At 37.3% G+C, this 13,259-nt stretch overlaps 1 long non-coding RNA gene across 1 annotated transcript; it reads right to left on the reverse strand.

Annotated features, from left to right (window-relative positions):
• Positions 1–10,580: 10,580 nt before the first annotated feature.
• Positions 10,581–12,828, reverse strand: LOC128296371 (uncharacterized). Its single transcript, XR_008286965.1, has 2 exons — positions 12,792–12,828; positions 10,581–10,865 (listed from the first exon to the last, which is right to left on the reverse strand). It is a non-coding gene; the product is annotated as an uncharacterized LOC128296371 (long non-coding RNA).
• Between the last annotated feature and the right edge of the window lie 431 nt (positions 12,829–13,259).

A 13,259-nucleotide genomic window follows, 5' to 3' on the forward strand; every position in this document is an offset into this window, starting at 1 on the left:
ATGTGTACATGAGCATTTGAATGATACCCGGCTAAGTCCCAAGGCATTTATGCTAGTGATTATATCCGGCTAAGTCCTGAAGGCATTTATGCTATCGATTATATCCGGCTAAGACCAAGGCATTCGTATGAGTTGTTATATCCGGCTAAGACCAAGGCATTTGTGCAAGTTACCAAATCGGTTAAGACCAAGGCAATTGTGCTTGTGGTTATATCCGGTTAAATTTCGAAGAAGCTCAGTTGAAGGTGAGCGTTTTGGTGCTGTAATAAATTCAATTAATAAGCTCGAAAAACCCATACGATGAGGTATGTTTACATGTACATCGAAAAAGTCGATTCGTTTGAAATAGTGTTCGCTCAATCGACTAACGAACTTTCGGCTCTTAGATAGGTTGATACCTCGTGTGTGTACATGTTGATGAAGTGTGAAGTAAGTATGATTATGAGAATGTGTATTACTAAAGTGATCCATTTAGCTATGTGAATGTAATACTTTAGTCAAAGCTGATTTCATTACTTGAGACTTACTAAGCATTAAAATGCTTACCCCGTTGCTTTGGCTCTCTGCTTTTATAGATTTTGCTCGTTAGCTATCGGATTCGGGATCATCAAGTCAAGTCATCCACACTATCAAAGCCCTTTTGGTACTCTTTTAGTTGAACTCTGGATATGGCATGTATAGGACTACCCTTTGCTGTTTTTTTCAAGTACGTTTTGTGATGTATGTGTACTGACCATGCGAAAATGGCTCGTAGAAGTGGAGTATGACATTAGACCATTTGTGTTTATGTATGTATATATGGTTTCATGATGTGACTATGGACTGGAATGGAAGTGTTGGGCAATGATCAGCCCTTGGAATGGCTAAACATGATCATAGGTGGACCTACGTATGACAAAACTCTAGTTGGTTCATGGAAACCACGAAATAGGTAAAGTTTACCTGAAAACAGATGCTGACAGCAGCAGTGGTGTGGATGTGAAAAATCACTAAAAATATCAGGAATGGAATTAAATAGTGAATAAATTATGTAAATTAACCTTGATGAATCTACTTTCATATGGAAGAAACAAAACGGTCGTATGAGTTGTATGTCAAGAGATATTTAGGTTTTCGTGAAACAGGGCCAGAACGGTTTCTGGATTCCCTGTTCCGACTTTGGAAATTCATTGTAAATTAACCAGAGATAATTAGGAGTCATTCCATATATGTATAGATTCCTTCTTGAGTCTAGTTTCTATAGAAACAGACGTCATCAGTATTGAAGCCCTGTACAGGGAGATATCCAATTCGTAATACGTGAAGGTCAGTGTAGTCGAACCCTGGATTAGGGGAGACTTTAACTAATAAACTGTACTAATTGTCCCAACCAAAAATTCTAGAAAAAAATATGCTGATGGACATATGAGTCTAGTTTCAGGGAAAAATTATGAAACTGATTTTCGAGCTTTAAAACTCAAGATATGATTTTTAAGGCAACAGTGACGCAGTAACTAGCTAGTCTGGAAATTTTTTTATGGACTGTGAAAACAATTAAGTTAAGTCTGTGTGCACCTTGTGTTTGACTCCGGTAACGGACTCAGGTACGGGGTGTTACATGTGTGCACCTTGTGTTCGACTCCGGTAACGGACTCGGGTACGGGGTGTTACAATTTTATTGGTATCAGAGCTACGGTTTAGTCGATTCTAGGACTATCGTAATGCGTTTGGTTCTAGCTATACATGCCATTTTATGTGATTATTTGATAGTGTGGTGATTTCTGACGTTTGAAATTGTGTTTATTTATAGTAATGGATCCCGATCCCAACCGAGCGATAGCTGATGATGTGGAGAGTGTGGCGCCTCCTCCCGCACAAGGGACAATGCCGGCGGACTCTCAACCTATTACTAGCAATCCGAATGATGAGGCTAGGCAAGCTTTTTATAGCGTGATGAATGATTGGTTCAACCAATACATTCGAACCAACACGGCTGTTCCACAACCTCCATTCCCGACTAATACAACCCCCGCACCTACAATGCCTCCGGTAACTGACCAAATAAGGTCGAATAAGCCCCCAGTTGACAGAATTCGAAAACATGGGGCTACTGAATTTAAAGCTACAGATAGCGACGATGCCGAGCAAGCTGAATTTTGGTTGGACAACACTATACGGGTACTCGATGAGCTATCTTGTACACCCGATGAATGCCCAAAGTATACTATCTCCTTGCTACGTGATTCTGCCTACTATTGGTGGAGTACTCTGACTTCTGTTGTGCCCCGAGAGCAAGTAACTTGGGAGTTTTTCCAAACCGAGTTTCGAAAAAGTATATCGATCGAGATTTGTTGATCAAAACGGAAGGAATTTCTTGAGCTTAAGCAAGGTTCTATGTCGATTCATCGATTACGAGCGAAAATTTGTTAGATTTAGTAGATACGCCGGAATGTATTTCGTCCGAGGCTATCATGTAAACGCTTCGAGGATGGGCTGAATGAAGATATAAAAATGTTCGTTGGCATTCTTGAAATACGAGAGTTCGTAGTACTTGTCGAGCGAGCTTGTAAAGTCAAGAGCTTAGAAAAGAAAACAAAAAGTTGATGTGGGAACCGGAGAGTTTCGTAAAAGATCCTCGGAAAGTCTCTTCAACAGCATCAAGAAATTTCGTGATGATGTGGGCGGTCTAGAGGCACTTCGGCCTTTTAGACGAGATCGTGATCGACCCCCTGTGGGTACACGAGGCACTTCGGTCGCCAGTGTTGGGAATGAACGTCGAGACAGAACGGAGTGTCAGCATTGTGGCAAATGGCATTCTGGAAGTTGTAGATTCCGTGACCGCTCCTGTTACAAGTGCGGATCAGTTGACCACTTCATTAAAGATTGCCCGAGGTTGTCTGAACAGAATGTAGATCAGAGTGGGAAACCGGGTGCTACCACTGCTCGAGGTAGACCATCTAGAAATACGGGCAATGCTAGTGGTGGTCAGAGAGGATCTAGAGATGCTACGACCTGATCCAAGGCTCGCGCTCTTGCTAGGGCTTATGCTATACGTGCACGCGAGGATGCTTCCTCGCCAGATGTTATCACCGGTACTTTCACTCTCTTTGATACTAATGTGATTGCTTTGATTGACCCTGGTTCCACTCATTCTTATATATGCGAAACCTTAGTATCCAGTAAGACTTTACCTATTGAGTCTACTGAGTTCGTAATTTGGGTGTCAAATCCCTTGGGTCGTTACGTGCTTGTTGACAAAGTGTGTAAGAAATGCCCCCTAGTAATTCGAGGTTCCTGTTTTCCGGCGGACTTGATGCTTTTGCCGTTCGATGTGTAACACCCCGTACCCGAGTCCGTTACCGAAGTCGAACACAAGGTACACACAGACTTAGCTTAATTGTTTTCACAGTCCATAAAAAAAATTTTCCAGACTAGCTGGTTACTGCGTCACTGTCGCTTTAAAAATCATATCTTGAGTTTTAAAGCTCGAAAATCAGTTTCGTAATTTTTCCCTGAAACTAGACTCATAAGTACATCAACATGTTTTTTTCTAGAATTTTTGATCAGGCCAATTAGTACAGTTTATTAGTTAAAGTCTCCCCTGTTGCAGGGACCGACTGCACTGACCTTCGTGCATTACGAATTGGATATCTCCCTGTACAGGGCTTCAATACTGATGCCGTTTGTTTCTATAGAAACTAAACTCAGAGAGAAATCTATAAATATATGGCATGACTCCTAATTATCTCTGGTTAATTTACAATGAATTTCCAAAGTCGGAACAGGGATCCAGAAACCGTTCTGGCCCTGTTTCACGAGAACTTTAATATCTCTTAATATATAACTCATATGACCGTTTCGTTTCTTCTATATGAAAGTAGATTCATCAAGGTTCATTTACATAATTTATTCACTATTTAATACCATTCCTACTATTTTAGTGATTTTCACATCCACATCACTGCTGCTGTCAGCATCTGCCTTTAAGGTAGGCTTGACCTATTTCATGGTTTCCATGATTCAATTGGCCCTTTGCATACATAGCATAAGGTGTGATCATGATTAACCATTCCAATGGCTAATCGTTTCAAAACAATTCCATACCTCATAATGATCAACATACAAACGATTATAGTACTATGCTAGAAACGATATAAGCCATTTTCGCATGGCTATCCGAATTTACACAAAACCGAAAGGTACATAACCTACAACAAAAGGGTAGTCCTATACATGCCATTTCAAAGTTCAACCAAAATTGTACCAAAATGGGGGCTTTGATAGTGTGGATGACTTCGACTTCAATGATCCCGAATCCGATAGCTAACGAGCAAAATCTATAAAACAGAGAAACAGAGAAAACGGAGTAAGCATTTAATGCTTAGTAAGTTTTAAGCAAAACAAAGTGTTCTCAATCACTATCATTGGTCATTCATATCAACTGTTCGATGAAGTTAATCCAGGGCTTCATCTCGATCTATAATATCATTAAACGCAACACTTGGCTGCCACATAAATACTTTCGAATAATAATGACCTAGATGGTCAAATATTTCCCAAGCACATTCTTCATCGATTTTCAACTTCAATAATCCTTTCCACTTGTTCATAATCACATCCATGCTTTTAAGTATTTCAACATGACAAGTACTAAATTACCATAGGCACATAAAGAACCAAACATATTCCTTATCACATATACGTAAGCTTACAAATCATAATCCTTACCTTGTACTGGCACATCTAGCTCAACCCAACCCATACTCAAATCATAGGCTTTTGGGCGTAATATGCACTAATACATAAGAATATTTCATCGCATACTTTACTATACAACATACCATTACCAATTAGATCATTCTCATATTTGGAGTTATAATATTAGTCACATTTACCTACCTCTTTGATACTGATAATTCACCTCGAAATCACCCCACCGATGGGTAAGTAATACGTACCTGAACATCTTAAATACATAATACTTATTTGATGGTAACTTAATGCGATACTCAATATCAAAGTCTTACTTGAATCCTAGCCTTTAGCCGTCAGGTCTTTAAAGCTCGGATCTAGTACGAAACCACGAAGCCTCACGGACATTAATCAGGATAATATTCTCGATAATGCTGCGGGGTTTTAACCCGGATATAATCTTGACACAAATGCCCCTGGGACTTATCACATTTATACACTTTCATATTCATCGCATTGGCCATTCGGCCTTATCACTTATATACACTTTGACATTCATCACATCGACCATTCGGCCTTATCACATATATACATCTCATACATGTTTCATACTAGCCATTTGGCTTTACCACACATATATCTCATACATATTTCACACTAGCCATTTGGCTTTACCACACATATATCACATACATATTTCACACTAGCCATTTGGCTTTACCACACATATATCACATACATATTTCACACTAGCCATTTGGCTTTACCACACATATATATATTTAACTTGTATATCAATTTCAGCAATGGCTTATAAGCAACTCAAATGGTTTTATTAAGGTTTACAACAAAATCCCAAATTCAGCACAAGCTGTTTTTCCTGAGCAACAGTCATTAAATTATTCATAAATGGAGCTACGAAACTCCAAATGAAGTGCCGTTAATTTTCCCTGAATAAAGACTCGAATATCTTCCATCTATAAATTTTTCAGAATTTTTGGTTTGGCCAATCAATACCAGATTTTTCTTAAAGTTTCCCCTGTTTCACTGTTTGACTAACCTGACCAGTCTTCACTACGAATCAAAATTCTCATTGTACAGAATTCAAAGTATGTTCTATTTGATTTCATTTGAAACTAGACTCATTAAGGAGTCTAAGCATATAAATTTTATCTTGTAACCATTTTTGTACAAATTATAGTGATTTTCTCAAAACAGAACAGGGGATTTCGGTGTCATTCTGACCCTGTCCCACACAACTTTAAATATCTCTTTATAGGAAATTTCTTTGCTTCCACGGTCTCTTTTATAGGAAACTAGACCAACTAAGCTTTGATTACATATTTTATTCAGCCTATAATTCCACACAAACAATTTATAGTGATTTTCTAAAATCACGTTACTGCTGCTGTCCCAAGCAAACTATTACATTTTGCTCTTAAATTTCCAAGTCCAAACACTTATGAACTTACCATTTGAGTTTAAGACATATCATGGCCACATCATATCTTATTAAATCAACTCATTATGTCCTAATATGATTGAATTTACTCAACGTTTAATACTTAAAACTTACCTCGGGAGTGGTCGATTTATTAGATGTCCACGGCTATTCGCTTACTCTCTTTTCCCTATCCGACTTTGATCCTCTTTGCTCTTAAGCTTAAGTAAAACAATAGATTTGCTTAAGTACTTAACTAATATTATTCACTTAACAATCACATATCATTTAATCTTTATCTCAATACCAAACCGAGTCATGAGATCATACACCACACCATCAATTGAAGGTTAATTCATGGTAACATTAGTATTGAAAGGTTGCGTTGTGGGCAGCCTAAGAGGACCCGCAACACTTGGCTTAATTGCTGTAATATATCACATTCGGAGGCTGATTCGGACAGCATTAATAGTACAACATTTAGACAGCATGAACAGGGCAGCAATTAACGATACCAACAAGGTAAAATTCGGACAGCAATTTAACGGTTTCAACAATTATCAAACACAAGAACATAAAAGTTCAAGGAAAACTCAACAAGGTTCCCAACACCGATTCCACCTATTCAATTTGCTCTTTCCCTTGTCTACTACCACCTTCTCCTACCTTGTTAGCTAAATACAATCAACCCCAAAGTTACAAAAATAGATTATAACAACACAAGCATTCACTAGATTCTTTTAACACAAGTGAGAAACTCTTCATCTACTAGACATGCAACATTTGCAACTAGAAAAGAGAATCTTCTCTTCTCCCACATATTCGTCAAGCTCAAATCAACAATGCAACCAGAATTTGTCAACGAAAAGCTATGGGCAAGGGAGAGTTTAGAAGAGTTACCCTTCTACTTGAAAATTTTAACTTCTAAGCAAACAAATTCCATGGTTTTCCACTACATGCATTGCCTCTCCTTTCTAGCTTCATTCCTTTCTTCTTCTTTTCATTTCAGCTAAGAAGAACCGATTTCTTCTTTTCTTTTGCTTCTCAAGTCACGGCAATGGGGGGGGGGGGAAACATGGATGAGACAACCTTTTTTTTTTTTCTCATCACCCCGCCCTTTTCATTTCCTTATTACTAACCCCTTTATTTTATTCTTTCTCCCCTAACACACTAACACAACATGTTTCCAACATGTTTCACCCCATAACATTTTGTCCCCTCTCATGCTCATGGCCGGCCACTACCAAATTAGGGGGGAAATTGACATGCAAGCCCCCCCTTTTTATTTCATGCACTAATAGATCATTATATTTTGACCTATCACATTTCAAAAGTGTCGCACATAAGTCCTATTGACTAAATTCACATGCAATTTACTAAATCAAAGCTTAAAACTTTCACACATTCGTATTCACATATAATAGTCATAAAATATGACGGCTAATTATTTTTATGACTCGATTTTGTGGTCCCGAAACCACTTTTCGACTAGGGTCAAATTAGGGGTGTCACAACTCTCCCTCCCTTTAGGGATTTTCGTCCCCGAAAATTTCTACCGATGCATAGTTTAGGATAACGTCCTCTTATTGAATTATATTCATATGAGCATTTCTACAAGTATGCACATATATCTCATTTTCTTGATTTCATAAGCAATAATCACTTAATTTAATTCACAAATGCATTTCAAACACATATTAAGCACATATTAACATGTATAATTCACATCATCAACCCACATATTTGTAACCCACATTTTCATTCATGTATAAGTCAGAACTTTGACCGAAAGTATAAATATACTCAAACATCCCAATAAATATCCTTTATAACTCCATCGTATCTCAATATTCAACTTAACTTATTTCCAACAGAAAATTCAACTTCCACACACCTGAACATTTAATTCATTCAGCACATACTAACATACCTCATTGCTAGAATTTTTGCAAGCGTATTAACTGAAATTTTTACAGCAAGATTGCTCATTTCCGAATCACGTACCTTCGGGATTTAACCGGACATAGCGACTCGCTCGATTGTCTTCGGAACATAGCCCGGTTATAGTGATTCACAAGTAACTCGCACAAAAGCCTTCGGGACTTAGCCCGGATACCATTCGAATAACCAAGCACATATATCAACAAATCAATACACATTCTTATTACATTCTCATTACCAAAGCTCAAACACAAGACACTTATCATATTTACAATTTCGGCTCAATAGCCACACACCAAGAGCATGATTTCGATTTGCTTAAAACATGATCTAATCAAATCATAATTTAAGCTCTATTTACTCAAGAACTTACTTCACATTACCAACCCTTATGTTCATACACAAAAGATCAACTTAGCCAAAGGCCGGTAGCTCGTTTATCAACTGAGCGAATACTTACTTGTAAGGGCTCAACTAATTCAAGCACATATGGCTCTTACAATGCCATATCCTAGATATGGTCTTACATATTCTCACATATCGAGCCGATGCCATGTCCCAGGCATGGTCTTACACATTATCTCAAATCAATGCCTTCGTCCCAGATGAGGCCTTACATGAATTCCACTTCACACACTTAGTGCTCTTATTCATTCGTTATTACACATTGAAATGACTTACCCAAGTCTATAAACATCACGTATGTACACTTTTAAACATATCGTCTCATATAAATTTGAATTCGTATAATAATGAACACTTAAACTTTGCTCAATTTACCGGCACGAAGCCTACTAGGCACGGAGGCCCGAATACACGTCACCAAAGATGATTGCTCTTCGGGACCTAGCCGGATACATCACTAGCACGAATGCTCTTGAACTTAGTCCGGATACATCACTAGCACGAATGCTCTTGAACTTAGTCCGGATCGTCACTAGCATGAATGCTCTTGAACTTAGCCCGGATATATCACTAGCACGAATGCTCTTCGGAACTTAGCCCGGATATATCACTAGCACGAATGCTGTTCGGAACTTAGCCCGGATATATCACTAGCACGAATGCTCTTTGGGACTTAGCCCGGATCATCGTCGAGACCTTTAGCTCGGATGAAATCTCCACACAAAGCCAGCGAATTTTAATCCGGACATAATCTCTGTACCTAGCCATCGGTCTTTACCCGACATAATCTCTTCATACGGTCAGCGGGTCTTTAAACTCGGATTCACATCACTTGAGTCTCATACATATTTATTCACATGTTATCATGTTTCACATGGCACAAATCACATTTATAATTTAATCAATTCATTCACATGTAAACATATAACATGATTCTTGACTTTAAGTCGTAAATATCATTCAAATCTAATACATGTATGCTTCTTTTACTAAACTTTCAGCTCAATAAGTAATCACACAAAAGCATATATCCCCAATCTCTTCCTTTGTTCATTTCTCTAATAACCTTATTATGATAAGGACAATGGGACATCATTCATCTATCATACATGTATATCATGGCATTTTAAATTAAATACCAAATTCACTTACTCAAAACGTACTTATGTTATACCCTTCTTAATATTGACACATCATAAGCATGTCTCGGTCCTCTCAATACCATCTGCTACTACATTTCGATCGGGATCGAATTCATTACAATAAATAAACACATTTTCAATTGTCAGAAATCACCACACTATCAAATAATCACATAATGGCATGTATAGCTAGACCCAAACATATTACGGTAGTCCTAGAATCGACTAAACCGTAGCTCTGATACCAATAAAATTGTAACACCCCGTACCCGAGTCCGTTACCGAAGTCGAACACAAGGTACACACAGACTTAGCTTAATTGTTTTCACAGTCCATAAAAAAAATTTTCCAGACTAGCTGGTTACTGCGTCACTGTCGCTTTAAAAATCATATCTTGAGTTTTAAAGCTCGAAAATCAGTTTCGTAATTTTTCCCTGAAACTAGACTCATAAGTACATCAACATGTTTTTTTCTATAATTTTTGGTCAGGCCAATTAGTACAGTTTATTAGTTAAAGTCTCCCCTGTTGCAGGGACCGACTGCACTGACCTTCGTGCATTACGAATTGGATATCTCCCTGTACAGGGCTTCAATACTGATGCCGTTTGTTTCTATAGAAACTAAACTCAGAGAGAAATCTATAAATATATGGCATGACTCCTAATTATCTCTGGTTAATTTACAATGAATTTCCAAAGTCGGAACAGGGGATCCAGAAACCGTTCTGGCCCTGTTTCACGAGAACTTTAATATCTCTTAATATATAACTCATATGACCGTTTCGTTTCTTCTATATGAAAGTAGATTCATCAAGGTTCATTTACATAATTTATTCACTATTTAATACCATTCCTACTATTTTTAGTGATTTTTCACATCCACATCACTGCTGCTGTCAGCATCTGCCTTTAAGGTAGGCTTGACCTATTTCATGGTTTCCATGATTCAATTGGCCCCTTTTGCATACATAGCATAAGGTGTGATCATGATTAACCATTCCAATGGCTAATCGTTTCAAAACAATTCCATACCTCATAATGATCAACATACAAACGATTATAGTACTATGCTAGAAACGTATATAAGCCATTTTCGCATGGCTATCCGAATTTACACAAAACCGAAAGGTACATAACCTACAACAAAAGGGTAGTCCTATACATGCCATTTCAAAGTTCAACCAAAATTGTACCAAAATGGGGGCTTTGATAGTGTGGATGACTTCGACTTCAATGATCCCGAATCCGATAGCTAACGAGCAAAATCTATAAAACAGAGAAACAGAGAAAACGGAGTAAGCATTTAATGCTTAGTAAGTTTTAAGCAAAACAAAGTGTTCTCAATCACTATCATTGGTCATTCATATCAACTGTTCGATGAAGTTAATCCAGGGCTTCATCTCGATCTATAATATCATTAAACGCAACACTTGGCTGCCACATAAATACTTTCGAATAATAATGACCTAGATGGTCAAATATTTCCCAAGCACATTCTTCATCGATTTTCAACTTCAATAATCCTTTCCACTTGTTCATAATCACATCCATGCTTTTAAGTATTTCAACATGACAAGTACTAAATTACCATAGGCACATAAAGAACCAAACATATTCCTTATCACATATCGTAAGCTTACAAATCATAATCCTTACCTTGTACTGGCACATCTAGCTCAACCCAACCCATACTCAAATCATAGGCTTTTGGGCAGAATATGCACTAATACATAAGAATATTTCATCGCATACTTTACTATACAACATACCATTACCAATTAGATCATTCTCATATTTGGAGTTATAATATTAGTCACATTTACCTACCTCTTTGATACTGATAATTCACCTCGAAATCACCCCACCGATGGGTAAGTAATACGTACCTGAACATCTTAAATACATAATACTTATTTGATGGTAACTTAATGCGATACTCAATATCAAAGTCTTACTTGAATCCTAGCCTTTAGCCGTCAGGTCTTTAAAGCTCGGATCTAGTATGCGAAACAACGGCCTCACGGACATTAATCGGATAATATTCTCGCATAATGCTGCGGGGTTTTAACCCGGATATAATCTTGACACAAATGCCCCTCGGGACTTATCACATTTATACACTTTCATATTCATCGCATTGGCCATTCGGCCTTATCATATATACACTTTGACATTCATCACATCGGCCATTCGGCCTTATCACATATATACATCTCATACATGTTTCATACTAGCCATTTGGCTTTACCACACATATATCTCATACATATTTCACACTAGCCATTTGGCTTTACCACACATATATCACATACATATTTCACACTAGCCATTTGGCTTTACCACACATATATCACATACATATTTCACACTAGCCATTTGGCTTTACCACACATATATATATTTAACTTGTATATCAATTTCAGCAATGGCTTATAAGCAACTCAAATGGTTTTATTAAGGTTTACAACAAAATCCCAAATTCAGCACAAGCTGTTTTTCCTGAGCAACAGTCATTAAATTATTCATAAATGGAGCTACGAAACTCCAAATGAAGTGCCGTTAATTTTCCTGAATATAGACTCGAATATCTTCCATCTATAAATTTTTCAGAATTTTTGGTTTGGCCAATCAATACCAGATTTTTCTTAAAGTTTCCCTGTTTCACTGTTTGACTAACCTGACCAGTCTTCACTACGAATCAAAATTCTCATTGTACAGAATTCAAAGTATGTTCTATTTGATTTCATTTGAAACTAGACTCATTAAGGAGTCTAAGCATATAAATTTTATCTTGTAACCATTTTTGTACAAATTATAGTGATTTTCTCAAAACAGAACAGGGATTTCGGTGTCATTCTGACCCTGTCCCACACAACTTTAAATATCTCTTTATAGGAAATTTCTTTGCTTCCACGGTCTCTTTTATAGGAAACTAGACCAACTAAGCTTTGATTACATATTTTATTCAGCCTATAATTCCACACAAACAATTTATAGTGATTTTCTAAAATCACGTTACTGCTGCTGTCCCAAGCAAACTATTACATTTTGCTCTTAAATTTCCAAGTCCAAACACTTATGAACTTACCATTTGAGTTTAAGACATATCATGGCCACATCATATCTTATTAAATCAACTCATTATGTCCTAATATGATTGAATTTACTCAACGTTTAATACTTAAAACTTACCTCGGGAGTGGTCGACGATTAGATGTCCACGGCTATTCGCTTACTCTCTTTTCCCTATCCGACTTTGATCCTCTTTGCTCTTAAGCTTAAGTAAAACAATAGATTTGCTTAAGTACTTAACTAATATTATTCACTTAACAATCACATATCATTTAATCTTTATCTCAATACCAAACCGAGTTATGAGATCATACACCACACCATCAATTGAAGGTTAATTCATGGTAACATTAGTATTGAAAGGTTGCGTTGTGGGCAGCCTAAGAGGACCCGCAACACTTGGCTTAATTGCTGTAATATATCACATTCGGAGGCTGATTCGGACAGCATTAATAGTACAACATTTAGACAGCATGAACAGGGCAGCAATTAACGATACCAACAAGGTAAAATTCGGACAGCAATTTAACGGTTTCAACAATTATCAAACACAAGAACATAAAAGTTCAAGGAAAACTCAACAAGGTT

The sequence above is a fragment of the Gossypium arboreum genome, chromosome 8, assembly GCF_025698485.1.
Source record: "Gossypium arboreum isolate Shixiya-1 chromosome 8, ASM2569848v2, whole genome shotgun sequence".
Classification (NCBI taxonomy): domain Eukaryota; kingdom Viridiplantae; phylum Streptophyta; class Magnoliopsida; order Malvales; family Malvaceae; genus Gossypium; species Gossypium arboreum.